Here is a 13914-nt window from a genome sequence, read left to right on the forward strand (position 1 = left end):
TCCCTCTCTCAAACTATATATAGGAGTCATGACAAGAACCAGGATAGCCTTCCACAACTTATATGCATGTTTGTATCACAGACCACCTGCTGAGTCAGAGAGTGATAGTGGAGGTGGTTTGTGGTGAGGTGGTCTCAGACTATTATAGCGACTAAGAAATGAGGTACCCAGGAGACCCTATAGAAAGCTAGTTTTAGCTCATGCCACTGTGCCTCCTTGCTGGGGAAGAATATATAAATGCAACAGTGTTTGTAGTGCACATAACACTTGAGAAAAGAGCCTTAATAATGTTGGTGGTACATTGATAGGAATGAACATGTGACCATAAAGTGTAGAGCACATAATGACAAATGAGGCTGAATAGGACGAATGCACTTAAAGGGCGACAGGGTTTGTAGTAAGCTGTACAAATACCTGAAGGTGTTAACATGGGTTGGCCCGACCAATGTGTAATCCAGTGGGAGGGACCTTGATTGATATAGGAGGCTGCACTTCCTGTTCTGGTTCATTCCACAGCACAAGATTGCCTGGGAAGGAAGACATCAGAGAGAGAGGGCGGATAAGTACCTGTTTCTTTTCCTATCTTTGCCTTTTCCCTCTCCTTTTCTTGTCAGCTTTTCCTCCTGCCCTCTGTGTTCAATCATTTCCTTCTGCCTTCCCTTGTTTCCCTCCCTCTCCTTCACCTGTTTCTTTTTTCCCCTGTTTATTCCCCCCTTCCCCCCCTTTTTTTTCTTTAGTTAATTTTTTGTTCCTTGTCCGTTTTCTCCCCTTCATTTTAGCTTTCTCCCCCACCAGCGTTTCCATCATGCCCCGTCCAAGCCGCCCCACCTCCCGCCCTGTCCGTTACAGGTCCCCCTCTCCCCGGAGCACTAAGCGCCATTTTGTAGGCCCCACCCCACCCCCTTCTCTCCCGGCGGCGGCCGCGGGTCCCCCTCCTCCTCCGCAGCGTGAGTCCAGTATCCTGGCTCACGCTTCCTCACCAGGGTCCTCTGGCACAACGGTGCTTGATAGCGGGCGGCGGGGTCGCTCGACCCGGCCGGCGGCAGCATCTGGGTCGCGCATGCGCAGACCCAGGCCGCCAGCCTGCTCTGCTGTGGTCTCCTCAGCCAGCGGCAGCGGTGGGGGGGATATGCCTGCGGGTGCCCCTGTGTCACATACAGCTGGAGTCATGCCTGCATCAGCCCAGGCTGCATATGTTTCCCCATCCAGGGGCAGTGCGGGGGAGGGTAGAGTGGGGGTAGGTAGCGGCCCGCTGGTTGAGGAAAGGGGATCCGGCTTGGGGGTGTTTATCCACTGCCCCATCACACCACCCATCTCGGCCCGCAGGGGGGACATGCAGACCTATAATCCCCCTGCCCCTCATCAGTTGCATTTCCCGCCCAGCCCCTTTTTACCCCACAGTGGCAGGGGTTCTTCTTGGGGGGCTCATTATGGGGGGGCTCCTTTGTCTGACATGGGCCCATTTAGACCATACACACCGGGGACGGACAGGGTCCAGAGTGTCAGGCTGGGACAAAGGCACGTGGGATCAGATAGGCCCAGTAGGGGGAACATGGAAGTTTTTGGGGACAGCCCCTCGGCGCCTGTGAGGCCCTCTCTTTCCCGCCACGTTCTTCCAGCAACAGGCGAGTGGACGTACAGGTCCCGGCGGGCCCCATCGCCGTCTGGAGCGTATGCCAGCACCAGTCAATGTAGGCCAGGTCCCACGCGAGATAATCTAGCATACGATTACCATCATTCCAGCGGCGGTAATACGTCTCAATGGTCCCCTCCGAGGCGCACCCAGTCCAGACCAAGTGGGTTTTTCGAGGAACCATACCGGGCCCCGTATGACGAGGTCCCCCCTCAGCGTCGGGTCATATCGGGGGGTTACTATAGCCCGTCACCTATTTTGCCTTCCAGATTAGATCCCTCTGGCCCAGCCTTGGGATTGGCGCGGCGGCGTCTGGACTACCTTCCCAGATCTCAGCTTACTGCTCCACTTTGTGTTTCAGAGCCTGTGGTCGCGAACCAGGAGATGAGGGCTGTCGGTGGAGGTCGTTCCGGGTCCGAGTCTCGAGACCAGAGGTCGGCAGGGATTCGTGTGGAACCAATCCCGGGATCAACAGATGCCCAGCCGGGTTCAGCCAGTGTTGTGGAGGCACCAGTCGCGGCCGGGAATCCTGCTCCTCATGGTGAGTCCGTTTCTGGTACCACACACGATGTACAGTTGTTAGGGTCACCGGTTCTTTCCACGAGCAGTGGTTCCTCAGATTCGGGCGATAGGCCCAGAAAACTCATCAAGCTATTGGAAACTAAATTGCTAGGTAAACGCAGCAAACAGGCACCGCAGTCGGGGGGCGAAGACCGGATGGTGGCTAGGAGTGATTTAGGGCAGGTTGAAACCCTAGAGATAACCCACGGTATTAGGCCGAGTGTACGGGATAGGATTAGACGCGGAAAGTATGTGGACATGTTCGCCCTGACAGGGGAGGGAAAGAAGGCTCTTGCCGCGGCTTTTGAAAGGTCCGGCATGGGGGAGGATAGGTTCAGATTGTTTACTAGATGGTCGAATTCCTTCTCTATTTTTGCTACTATTTACCTGGAAACTAGGCCCGGTGAGCAGGATGAGGTGTGGAGATATATGCATCTTATTAGCGGGACGGCGTTAAAAGATGGCCCCTCAATCTGGGGAGCATATGACGAGCCCTTCTGCGGGCGGATGAGCGGTCGCGAGAAGCTCCCGCTGGGGTCAAAAGACATAGACACCTGGTTGGAACTCATGAGACCGAGCAGTCAAGGGGCCGAGGGTTACACGGGCAGGAGGTTTCAAGGGCCGGGGAGGGTTCAAGCAACCCTCCCCACAAAAGGTCGATGTTTTGATTTCAATGCAGGCGCCTGCCAGCGAGGCACATCATGCCGATTTAAACACAATTGCACGGCATGCGGAGGTCAGCATCCAGCCACCGAATGTGCAAAGGCCCGACGGAGTGGGGGTAGTGGAAGAGGTGCAAACCCAGCTGTGCCGAGTCAAGGGTCCATCGCCAATTAATTCGGCTGAGCTGGACAAATGGCTCGCTTGGTTCCCAGAGACACCGCTTCTCTCATACATGACGGTTTTCACATAGGTTTTAAATTACCAGTGCAGGGCAGCATTTCTACGGCGACGCCGATCAATTTGAAATCGGCGCTCGCTCTACCGGAAGTCCTAGACACTAAAATCGCGAAGGAGGTTGGTCTGGGTCGCATGGTGGGCCCTTTCCCGCTTCCTCCCATTCAAAATCTTATTCTGTCCCCGGTAGGGGTAGTACCCAAAAAGACAGCGGGTAAATTCAGGTTGATACAGCACTTGTCGTACCCGGCTGGTCTGTCAGGGAACGACGCTATAGACGCCACCCTTAGTTCCGTAAATTATCAATCGTTTGAATCCGCACTGGCACTGGTGCAGGAATGTGGGAGGGGAGCCCTGTTAGCTAAGATCGACATTGAGTCGGCTTTTCGGTTACTGCCCCTTCACCCGGAGTCGTATCGATTCATGGGTTTTCGGCATCGTGGTGGATACTATATCGATCGCTGTCTGCCTATGGGATGTTCGATATCCTGTGCGCTATTTGAGAAGTTCAGTGGCTTCTTGCATTGGTGCATTCAGGCGGGAACGGGGTGTCGGTGGATCGCACACTATCTTGATGACTTCCTAGTTATCGGGCCTCCTGATTCCACTTGTGGTCGGGATACGCTTTTTTCCACTGAGGCTCTCTTTAGGGTGCTAGGCGTTCCCATTGCCGTGGATAAAACGGAGGGTCCAGCCACGTGTCTCTCGTTCCTTGGAATTGAGATCGACACGGTGGCCGGGATTTGCAGGCTCCCAACTGATAAAGTGTCCAAGATGTGCGAAGCTATTGCAGAAGCGTTGGAATCCAGCTCCAGCCTGCTCAGACAGGTTCAGTCCCTGTTAGGGAGGTTCAACTTTGCCTGCCGTGTGATTCCCATGGGTAGAGTTTTCTGTAGAAAGCTACAGAGAACCACTGCAGGGAGGAGCAGGCCGCATGCGGCCGTGCGTCTCTCTAGGGTCATCAAGGACGATTTGCAGATTTGGCTCACCTTCCTCAGTGATTTCAACGGGACACGAATATGGCCTTCACCACCCGTAACAAACGTTAATATTGACCTGTTTACGGATGCTTCCGGAGCATGCGGCTTCGGTGCTTACCTGGACGGGCATTGGTGCGCGGAAAGCTGGCCGGAGGAGTGGCATAGGGTAGGAATTACCAAAAATTTGTTGGTCCTGGAGCTATTTCCTATTGTCGTGGCAATTGAACCGTGGGCGTCCACGTTGCGGGGGAAGCACATAGTTTTTCTGGTGCGACAATTTGGGGGTGGTCCAGTCGATCAATAAACAAAGCGCATCCTCCCATCATGCAATGTCTCTGCTGCGCCACCTAGTGTTGCGCTGCCTGCAGTACGATATTTCTTTCAGGGCTAGACATGTACCAGGGGTGCAAAATAGTTTGGCCGATGCTTTGTCCCGAGGACAATGGAGCAAGTTTCGTAGTATGGCTCCCCAGGCGGACAATGTTGGTATTCCGTGTCCCTCTTGTGTTTGGCAGATCATCAAGCCGGCATAAGGGGGCTCGTAGAACAGGCGGTAGCCCCTTCCACCCTGAGGACGTATCAGGTATCATGGAGATGGTGGTCACTATTCAGCGGGCAAAAGATCAATCTGAGGCAGGTCAGCGTGATGCTATGTTAGCATTTATGTGGGAGAGCTATTCCAAAGGGGAATCTAGAGCCTCTATGGCGTCTACTTTGGCGGGGATATCTTTCATGGCCAGGCTGCAAGGTTACACGGATGTCACAAAGGGGTTCATGATCAGTAAGGCCCTAAAGGGGTGGGCTAGGGCTAGACCCTCGCAGGCGGATGCGCGCTTGCCTATCACCAACAATATTCTGGACCAGTTGATAGGGACCCTGGGAGGGATTGCAGTTGATGAATATGAGAAGACCTTATTTAGCACTGCGTTCTCTATGGCTTTTTTCGGTGCTTTTCGGGTATCTGAATTGGTGGCTAAATCCAGGGGGCATCAAGAGTCAGGTTGGAATGCAGAGCATGTCAGCTTATGCGGAGGGGTGGTTTCAGGTAAAATAATTAGATCTAAAACTGATCAGAGTGGCAGGGGAGCATGGGTTCAGTTAAATAGGCAGCCTAATGGTAACATCTGCCCGGTTAATTTAGTGTCACGGTTTATGAATATGAGACCTCAGGCTCGTTTGTTTTTATGTCACCATAACGGCATGCCCATGACGAAATATCAATTTTCGGCCATTATGCAGAAGTCCCTACAGTCATTAAATCTAGACAGTTCTATGTACGGAACGCATTCGTTCAGGATCGGGGCGGCCACATCTGCTGCTTTGGCGGGATCCTCCACTGAGACGATAAAAGCTCTGGGCCGCTGGAAATCCACAGCTTATAAATCTTATGTCAGGATTGACAATGTTGATGTTTGAATGTTTTGTTCCACTAATCAAAAGGTTGCCTTGCAGTTTTTCTTTTTCTACAATTTCACTCTCTTATTGTTACCCTAACCACCCCCACTGCCCTCCCCTACCCCACCTTCTCCCTCCATTTGGTGGGCTACCCTGGGCTTTTCCGCTCGTCGCTTTGAAGCGGGGGCGCGAAGGGATTTTCACCCGGGTTTCCCTGGGCGTAAGTCCTGATTAGTGGTGTGCTGCCGGGGTTTTTCCGGGTGTTGTTTACCTTCGTCTGGGTGGCCTGCTCCCCATTTGTGTTCCTCTTCCCTGATCCCCCTCTGTTGTACGGTTTTCCCCTATACTATCCTTCTCATGCTTTTATACTATGCCTGGCCTGTCTTCCAAATTATGGTGGCATGTTTGTAACAATGTTTTTCTGATTCCAGGTGATGGTGTTACAACTAAGATGGTGTGGATCATGGGTCATTCCTTTGTGTTCTGGGCCGCTGGACACCCCAGGTCTAACAGTATGCCGAATCACGAAGGTACCGTAATAAGATGGTTGGGTAGAAGGGGATTAGGTTGGCCTGATTTGGTTCCATGGTTGGCGAGGCTAATTAAACAGCATGGCCCGCCAAATATTTTAGTAGTGCATGCGGGAGGCAATGACCTGGGGAAAGGAAAGTCTCTGGAGCTCATTATTTCGATTCGGGAAGACCTTAGGCAAATTCACGAGGCATGGCCACATATCATCATTGGTTGGTTGGCATTAATCCCCCGGCTGGCTTGGAGAACAACTATCCCCTTAAAAAAGATGACAGTTATGGTCAGGAAACCGAATAGCGCCATTAGGAAAGTAGTGCGGTCCATGGGAGGTGTAGTTATCAATCACCCGGGATTAGGGGTAGAGTCACCTCAATGTTTTAGAAGTGATGGCGCACATCTAACGGAGGAAGGTATGGGGTTGTTTATAGATAGCATTTGCGGTGGAGTTTTGGCGTGTTTAGATTAGTGGTGGCGGGCTGCGGCGTCTGTGGGGCGCAGCGGGGTAGGAAGGCACTGCGTTCAGCGGCTGATTTGTGGGCGCACTGGTAGTTGTCGTAGGTCACTGCCCCCCGTTGAGGCACCAGTAACTCCCTTTTTGGCCCTTCGGTGAGGAGGGTCCCTGTTCGACTCGGTGAGGGAGGGCAGAGTGAGTTTTAAAGGGGGCAGTCACTCTGACGCCAACTCAGCGCAAAAGTTATGTTGGGATTTGTTCCCCGTGGTGGTGGACGTACGGCGGTTTGCGCCAGTCCACACGTGATAGTGTTTCTCAGCTTGAGAGTTGTTTCGCAGTGCCCTTTCTCCGCCACCATAGGTCTAGTTAAAATTAAAATCATAATAAAATTTCTGGCAATTTTTAATAACTTATACAAGTCTCCGTGTGTTTATTTGCATGCAAAGGTTTAGAATTATAAGGTTGATGTAAGGTTTACGGAGCATACACGGTGAGCCCTTTATGACAAATGAGGCTGAATAGGACGAATGCACTTAAAGGGCGACAGGGTTTGTAGTAAGCTGTACAAATACCTGAAGGTGTTAACATGGGTTGGCCCGACCAATGTGTAATCCAGTGGGAGGGACCTTGATTGATATAGGAGGCTGCACTTCCTGTTCTGGTTCATTCCACAGCACAAGATCCCACCCGCCCACTCCTTTGTGTAGTATTTTCGGTTATGTTGCGGTAGGAAGGCACTGCGTTCAGCGGCTGATTTGTGGGCGCACTGGTAGTTGTCGTAGGTCACTGCCCCCCGTTGAGGCACCAGTAACTCCCTTTTTGGCCCTTCGGTGAGGAGGGTCCCTGTTCGACTCGGTGAGGGAGGGCAGAGTGAGTTTTAAAGGGGGCAGTCACTCTGACGCCAACTCAGCGCAAAAGTTATGTTGGGATTTGTTCCCCGTGGTGGTGGACGTACGGCGGTTTGCGCCAGTCCACACGTGATAGTGTTTCTCAGCTTGAGAGTTGTTTCGCAGTGCCCTTTCTCCGCCACCATAGGTCTAGTTAAAATTAAAATCATAATAAAATTTCTGGCAATTTTTAATAACTTATACAAGTCTCCGTGTGTTTATTTGCATGCAAAGGTTTAGAATTATAAGGTTGATGTAAGGTTTACGGAGCATACACGGTGAGCCCTTTATAATTTTATGCATCCCAGACACCGCATTGGAGTTTGGTATTCAAGTCTCCAAATCATCTCATCTGCGCATGTTCTGGAAACATTTACATAACCTCTCAAGACGGAGTCCAGAGCCAACAGCGCTGTAATAATTCTGCAGGGCCTCCTCAGACACTGGTTCTGTTCCTTATTGCACAGGCACAGTTACATATAGGTTTGGTGTTCTTTTCTTTAGGCTTCGTAGGCCAGCATAGGTCAATGCCCTGCGATTTGAGCATTCTTGCTTCACACAACCACCTCTTTTTCTATGGCAGGATTACCGACAGCTTGATAACATTTTGTGATTTGTACTCTTACTGTGTAAAACAATCCGGACGGCGATGTCTAAAGTGGAGCATTGAAATACATCTGGGTTTTTGGAGCAATGTGGCTTTTAGGGAATCTAATGGTTTTCAAGGCACCAAGATATTCGCTGAAAAACTGATGATTTCATTTCTCCACCCTGAGGTCCACCGACATCCATAAGTTCTCGCTCCACTTTGGAGTCCCAGTGCCTATTTAACTCTACTTCACTGACCTCCACATTATGCAGCTTAAGGCTCATATGAACTGGGATGGGAACAGCAGATGTGGGTGGCTCTAAATTTGGAGGTTTCACTCTATTTCAGGTGGAACGTGGTACCTCATATTCCACAACTTCTCCCCAGTCTCTTCTAATCTCTGATTGGAGAAATTGCACACAAGTGACCCATTGTATTGGTCTGAGGTGAAAGCTTTGGTTTCCACAGTCACAGACATTATTCCTCACTCCACGGAATACTTCCTACTTCCCTTGCCAAAACCTGATACCACCAAACATGTAAACAACCTTATTCGTTATATCCTAAGAGACGAGCGCTATCCCTCCTGCTCTTGTTTTGACAATTAATCGTATATGGCAGTTCTACCTCATGAACTACATTGTGTGTCCTCTGACACTCGGTGATCTCTTTCTGGCAGCAATGGGTGGACCATAGTGATGCCTCTCTTAAAGTGTGAAATATCTATCTGCCAGAATCAACATGATATCGATGGGAATGTTACCCAGTCTTAAATCTTTTTTCTGATACCTCCTGATACCCTTGGAGGTCAGGATCTGACTTGAAAACAAAATAAGATAATTCATTGTTTTTTGCAAACATCTAAATACATACATTCTGATAACTATATGAGTATTCACAAAACTTTAGAGAGAATATCCTTCCAAAACTTAAACCTCATTAATATGCTGCCCCGATGATACTGCTGTATTGAAACATATGCCTTTCATATTGATATACCTTACAGGAGCGGTGTGGGATGACTGAATCACACTAGGATTCTGGTGATAATTGAATAGGAATTGCCGACACTTGAATAATGCATTCTGTCACCATGGTAACAAGACGGGCCAGAAATGGGTGACTAGGAAAATGGCAGCAAGGAGAGGTGAGGGGCTGCGTAAATAAGTAAATGGAGGCAGTGGACAGACTCAATAACAAAGGTGTAAAATCGCAAAAGTGATTTATTATATAGAAAAAAGGCATTAATCATTAAGCATTATTGTGGCTGGATCACTTATAAATAACTTATTTGTGGCTGGATCATGTAGAAATAACTTATTGTAGATATTTATTTTAATTAGGAATGCAGTGCACCTCTCTATATAATTGCAAATGTACGTCACTTTTTATATTGGTATGTGTTTTGTCGTTACCTTTCTTTTAATGTTAATGAAATTAATGCTATTGAGGTTAATAACAATGTAGGGATAAAAAAAAGAGCTGAATTATGTGATTTTAGCAAAAAATAGGGATTTTAGAAAAAAATTGCCATCCAAAACCAAAACACGCAAGGGCGGTTTTGCCAAAAAAAACAAAAAAAAACAAAAACAAAACGCAAAGTTAATCCAGATCCAAAACCAAAACACAAAGTTAATCCAGATCCAAAACCAAAACACGAAGTTAATCCAGATCCAAAACCAAAACACTGGGGTCAGTGAACATCTCTACTTAAGAGGAAGACCCAATATATATTCTCCTTAAATAGTATATATTAACAATCTGTACATATACGCGTCCATTGAGTAATAATGGGAGAATTGAAGGCTTTCAGTAAGGAAGTTTTATAACTATCATGATAACTGTGTTGTACCCCTTGAAAAAAACACACAAATGTTTCACTGTTTTATATCTATGAGAAGATGATTATGTGGGAGGCAGGACACAGAGCTGATCTACAGTGCAGCCATCTCTAACTGCCGTCTGCATGCACCAGTACAATACATAGCAGGTCAAAGCGGATCCTGTTCAGCCCCACTCACAGAATTATTTAATGTAGCTCCCATATGTTCATGGCCTGTCCTTATTATGACATCATAAAAAGACACAGCTGGTATCTATGTCATAGACTTCTCCACTGGCCCAGGTTCAGCCATCTCCATCTGGTGTCAGTGCAGGAGCAGAGTCAGGAGAAAAAGACAAAACCACAGGAGCAGGTGACCAAGGACAGGTAATGAAAATGATTATTAATTACTGGATAACTAGCAGGGTAGATCAGGGGTGTGACTAGACATTTTCAGACCCTATTACAGGATTCTTGTAAGGGATTCCATGCAGCATCCAAAGGGTGACAAAGACACATATAAGAGTCTTTGGTATGGAACCGCTTCTAGAAATCCTGCATTTGCCCCTGATAATCGTGGTAATATCTTCATGATGTATGTGGAGATTGACATAACTACGGCCTGATTTAGAGGTTGACCGTACGTATAAAAATTTGGTTGCAAAAGTGCGGCCTCGCGTATGTATTTTAAATCCTACCTATCTCCAGGTACATCCAAAATACAGTAATACAAATGTGTAAACTTACGCTCAACTATAGCGTGGACATGCGGCTTAACTGATTGGTACTAAGTAAGAAAGTTCCATTACTCTATTCATACACAATATAATGTAATGAAGTGTCATACACACAAAAGAGAATAGTCTATTAACAGTGCTGTTGATCTATGCGATAGTTGCATTTTCCATATAAAATGTAATTATGTTATATGGAAGACATTGTTCTATCTATATTGTAGGGCTTTGACTATATTGCTATTTTTTTTTGCCTTTATTGTTTTGTCCTATTTTTCTTATTTGTAATCGCTTATTGTATAATCTCTGTATGGTGATGCGGACCCCTTGTGGTGCTTTACAAATAAAAGGTAATAATAATAATTATAATTAAATGCAAACACCCCCCCATCTGTTGTTTACTGCTCTATAAATCTAATGGAATTCATCTTTCCTGCAATAGTCCAAATAGAAATGACAAATAAGAAATCCAAATAGATAGACGCAATTTAACATAATATAGCTACAACACTAATTAATGTAGGACTATGAATACACAAATAGTCAATCAGAAGCAAATAGATTGGGTTGTCGGTGTCACCGTTGTTATCCTAGCCTCAGGTACCCCAAAAATATATATCTGCACTCACCCTTCCCTACCACAAATTCAGGTGGAACTCTTTCAGGCTACTATCAGGAGACAGGCGCACCAAACTTTAATTCAGGACATCTGTGGTGTCATCTGCATCTTAAACTTCAATTTAGAATGTGTGGGGACAATTGTAGGTCAAACTTTATTTCAGACTAGTGTGAAGTCATCTACACTCCACACTTTATCTGCAGGCAGATGTGTGAGGGCATTAATCACAACTGTAATTATATGGGGAATTTTACATAAGTCCCTGGTCTGTGGAATCACACATTCTTCCATCAGGTTCTAGCCATCTCCACCCTTGGGATCACACAATAATACCAGCAACTATGATCAGTCTCACCTAGGACATCACACAAGGCTCCTCCTAGCAACAACCATGACATCATAACACAACAAGGCTAGCTCCGATGTCATAGTTGGAGACATAGGCTCAGTCACTTGCATCTAGTTCAGCACATGAGCTGTGTAAGGAGCAGCACATGGACCACATGAGCAGATGACTCTTGGACAGGTGAATAATATATCTATAATATAAATGTCTAGTGGCGTGTGTTAGTCTGTCTGTGTGTGTGTGGAAAAAATAAAACCAAGCTGCAGCGCTACCTGCTGGGCGGAGTTATACACTGACCTACTAAATTGTTAGTGTGTGTGGGAAAAAAAAATCAGAAAGGGCTGAAATTTGGTATACTAAGATGTTTTTAATTTGTTAATTTAATTTGTTAATTGTTAAAAGTGTTTATAAAGATTTAAAAAAAATATATATATATATTTCTTGAAGGAGAAGTGACAGTGGGGAGTGGTTGGTGGTTGCCGGGGGTGACAGTGGGGAGTGGTTGGTGGTTGAGGCCTGGGCTATGGCCCAAATGCATGACAAGAACCTTTTTAACACCTTAAGTAGCTTGATTTGACTAGAATGCATGAGTATCATGCACGGGTTAATTTGTATTAATATAAATATGAATTACTGGTTACTGTCAGGCTGGACTCTCAGGGCCTGATTTATTAAGGAGCATAAATGCTGGTTTGGGCTGTATTTTCAGCAAAATAACACTGCACATACCCGGAAACTAAATATACAGCAAAGAACGCAGCAATGTCCAATTCATCTTTCAAGCGCAAAGGACCCTTACTACAGCCAGCAATTTCAGTTGCGGAACGGTGAGGGGACTGGGTGTATGTACGTAGTCAATGTACAGTAAGTGTGTGTCAAGCTCGAGCGCACGCAGCAAGGTCCGATTCAAGCTTTGGGGATCTTAAAGGTACGTGTTTTTCAGTTGTATCACTTGCATGTCCGTGTGTGCAGCCAGAACATGTGTATGCATTCAGGAGCAACTGTAAAAATGTATTTTATGTACAGTAGATATATATAACATGATCATACATGTATATTAAAGAAGATAAAATGTAAAAAAACAAATTTTTATTTTTAAATGTTATGTTATTAATGGCTAGATTATTAACTGGTGATATTAATTGAATGGTTTTTTTTTTCCTGTGGGATCTCTTGTGACTTTATATTCCACATATGTATGGGACGTATCCTGCAGTGTCTTGTCTGTTAGAACAGAGCGGACCTAGACCCGTTGTTGAAGTCGTATAATTGGATGAACGAAAGTATATTGGTTTAATATTGGTTTGCCGTGCGTATTGCGAAGCGTACGCCACGTGTTACGTGACGTGGTGCGTTCGCACGGTAAAATACGCACGCACACACTCGCATTACAACAGTTAGTTATTTATATAATTTCATATTGGTTCTGTTACACTGTAATTCAGGAGCAGATAGTATTCGGTTTATTATTAGTCTATATATATATATATATATATATATATAGAGAGAGATATATATATATATATATATATATATATATATGTTGATTATATGTACATTGTAGTGTTATTAAAGGTTTAGGTAATAGGAAAGGTGTCATGCCTGATATCATATTGAAGCCCTAATCATCAGCAGCTGTCCGGTGCAGTCGGCGAAGAGATCGCACATTGCATACTTTAGTTATTGATATTAGCGAGTAAAACCTTTGTATGATACTGGCTATGAAACGGAGCAGACCCCCTGGAGAGAAGACCCCCACCTTTGGATTCCTTAGATTGAATCAACCTATTACCTGTCTGGCCTGGACCCACCCAACGTCTGGACCTATAGAAACAATCTACGTCATCTCTATTGTTCACAATGAAACACTGACTGTATATATATTAGCTACATCTCACTGGTGCCTCAGTCAACTCTGACACAATATTCTATACAGAATATTGTCCATCGGGTCCCGTGGGTGCGCATGCGAGCGCAAGCGATTGCATTGGTATGTACTTATCTTTTGGTATTGGCTGTGCTGTACTGTACTTTATCATAGCATAATAATGTATTGAAATTGTTGACTATTTACATCTGCTAAAATAAATCACTTTGTGCTTTGGACACACATTCAATTGATTGGGCAATGCTTATTTTAAAACGATAGAATTACTTTAATAATTTGGGGGCTCGTGAGTTAGGAGTTACGTTACTGGCAGGTATGCAACGCTTACGATATTCGGTTCCTCAACAAAGGGTGGATTGACGGACGCGTCGCATAAAGCAGGAAAGAACGTAATGCGTCTAATACCTGTGGTTCACTGTGTGTTGCGAAACCGAATGTCCGTTGTTGCATAGACTGAAGGAACGCTAATTAGAATCTAGGGACAAGAAAGAAAAATGTTTCTTTTTATTGTCGTTTTAATGGTTTAAAGTGTATTGCATTGCTGTGCGTATGTGTACTTCCTGCTGTGCGTACGCAAACTT

The sequence above is a fragment of the Mixophyes fleayi genome, chromosome 4 (assembly GCF_038048845.1).
Source record: "Mixophyes fleayi isolate aMixFle1 chromosome 4, aMixFle1.hap1, whole genome shotgun sequence".
In the NCBI taxonomy this organism is placed as follows: Eukaryota; Metazoa; Chordata; class Amphibia; order Anura; family Limnodynastidae; genus Mixophyes; species Mixophyes fleayi.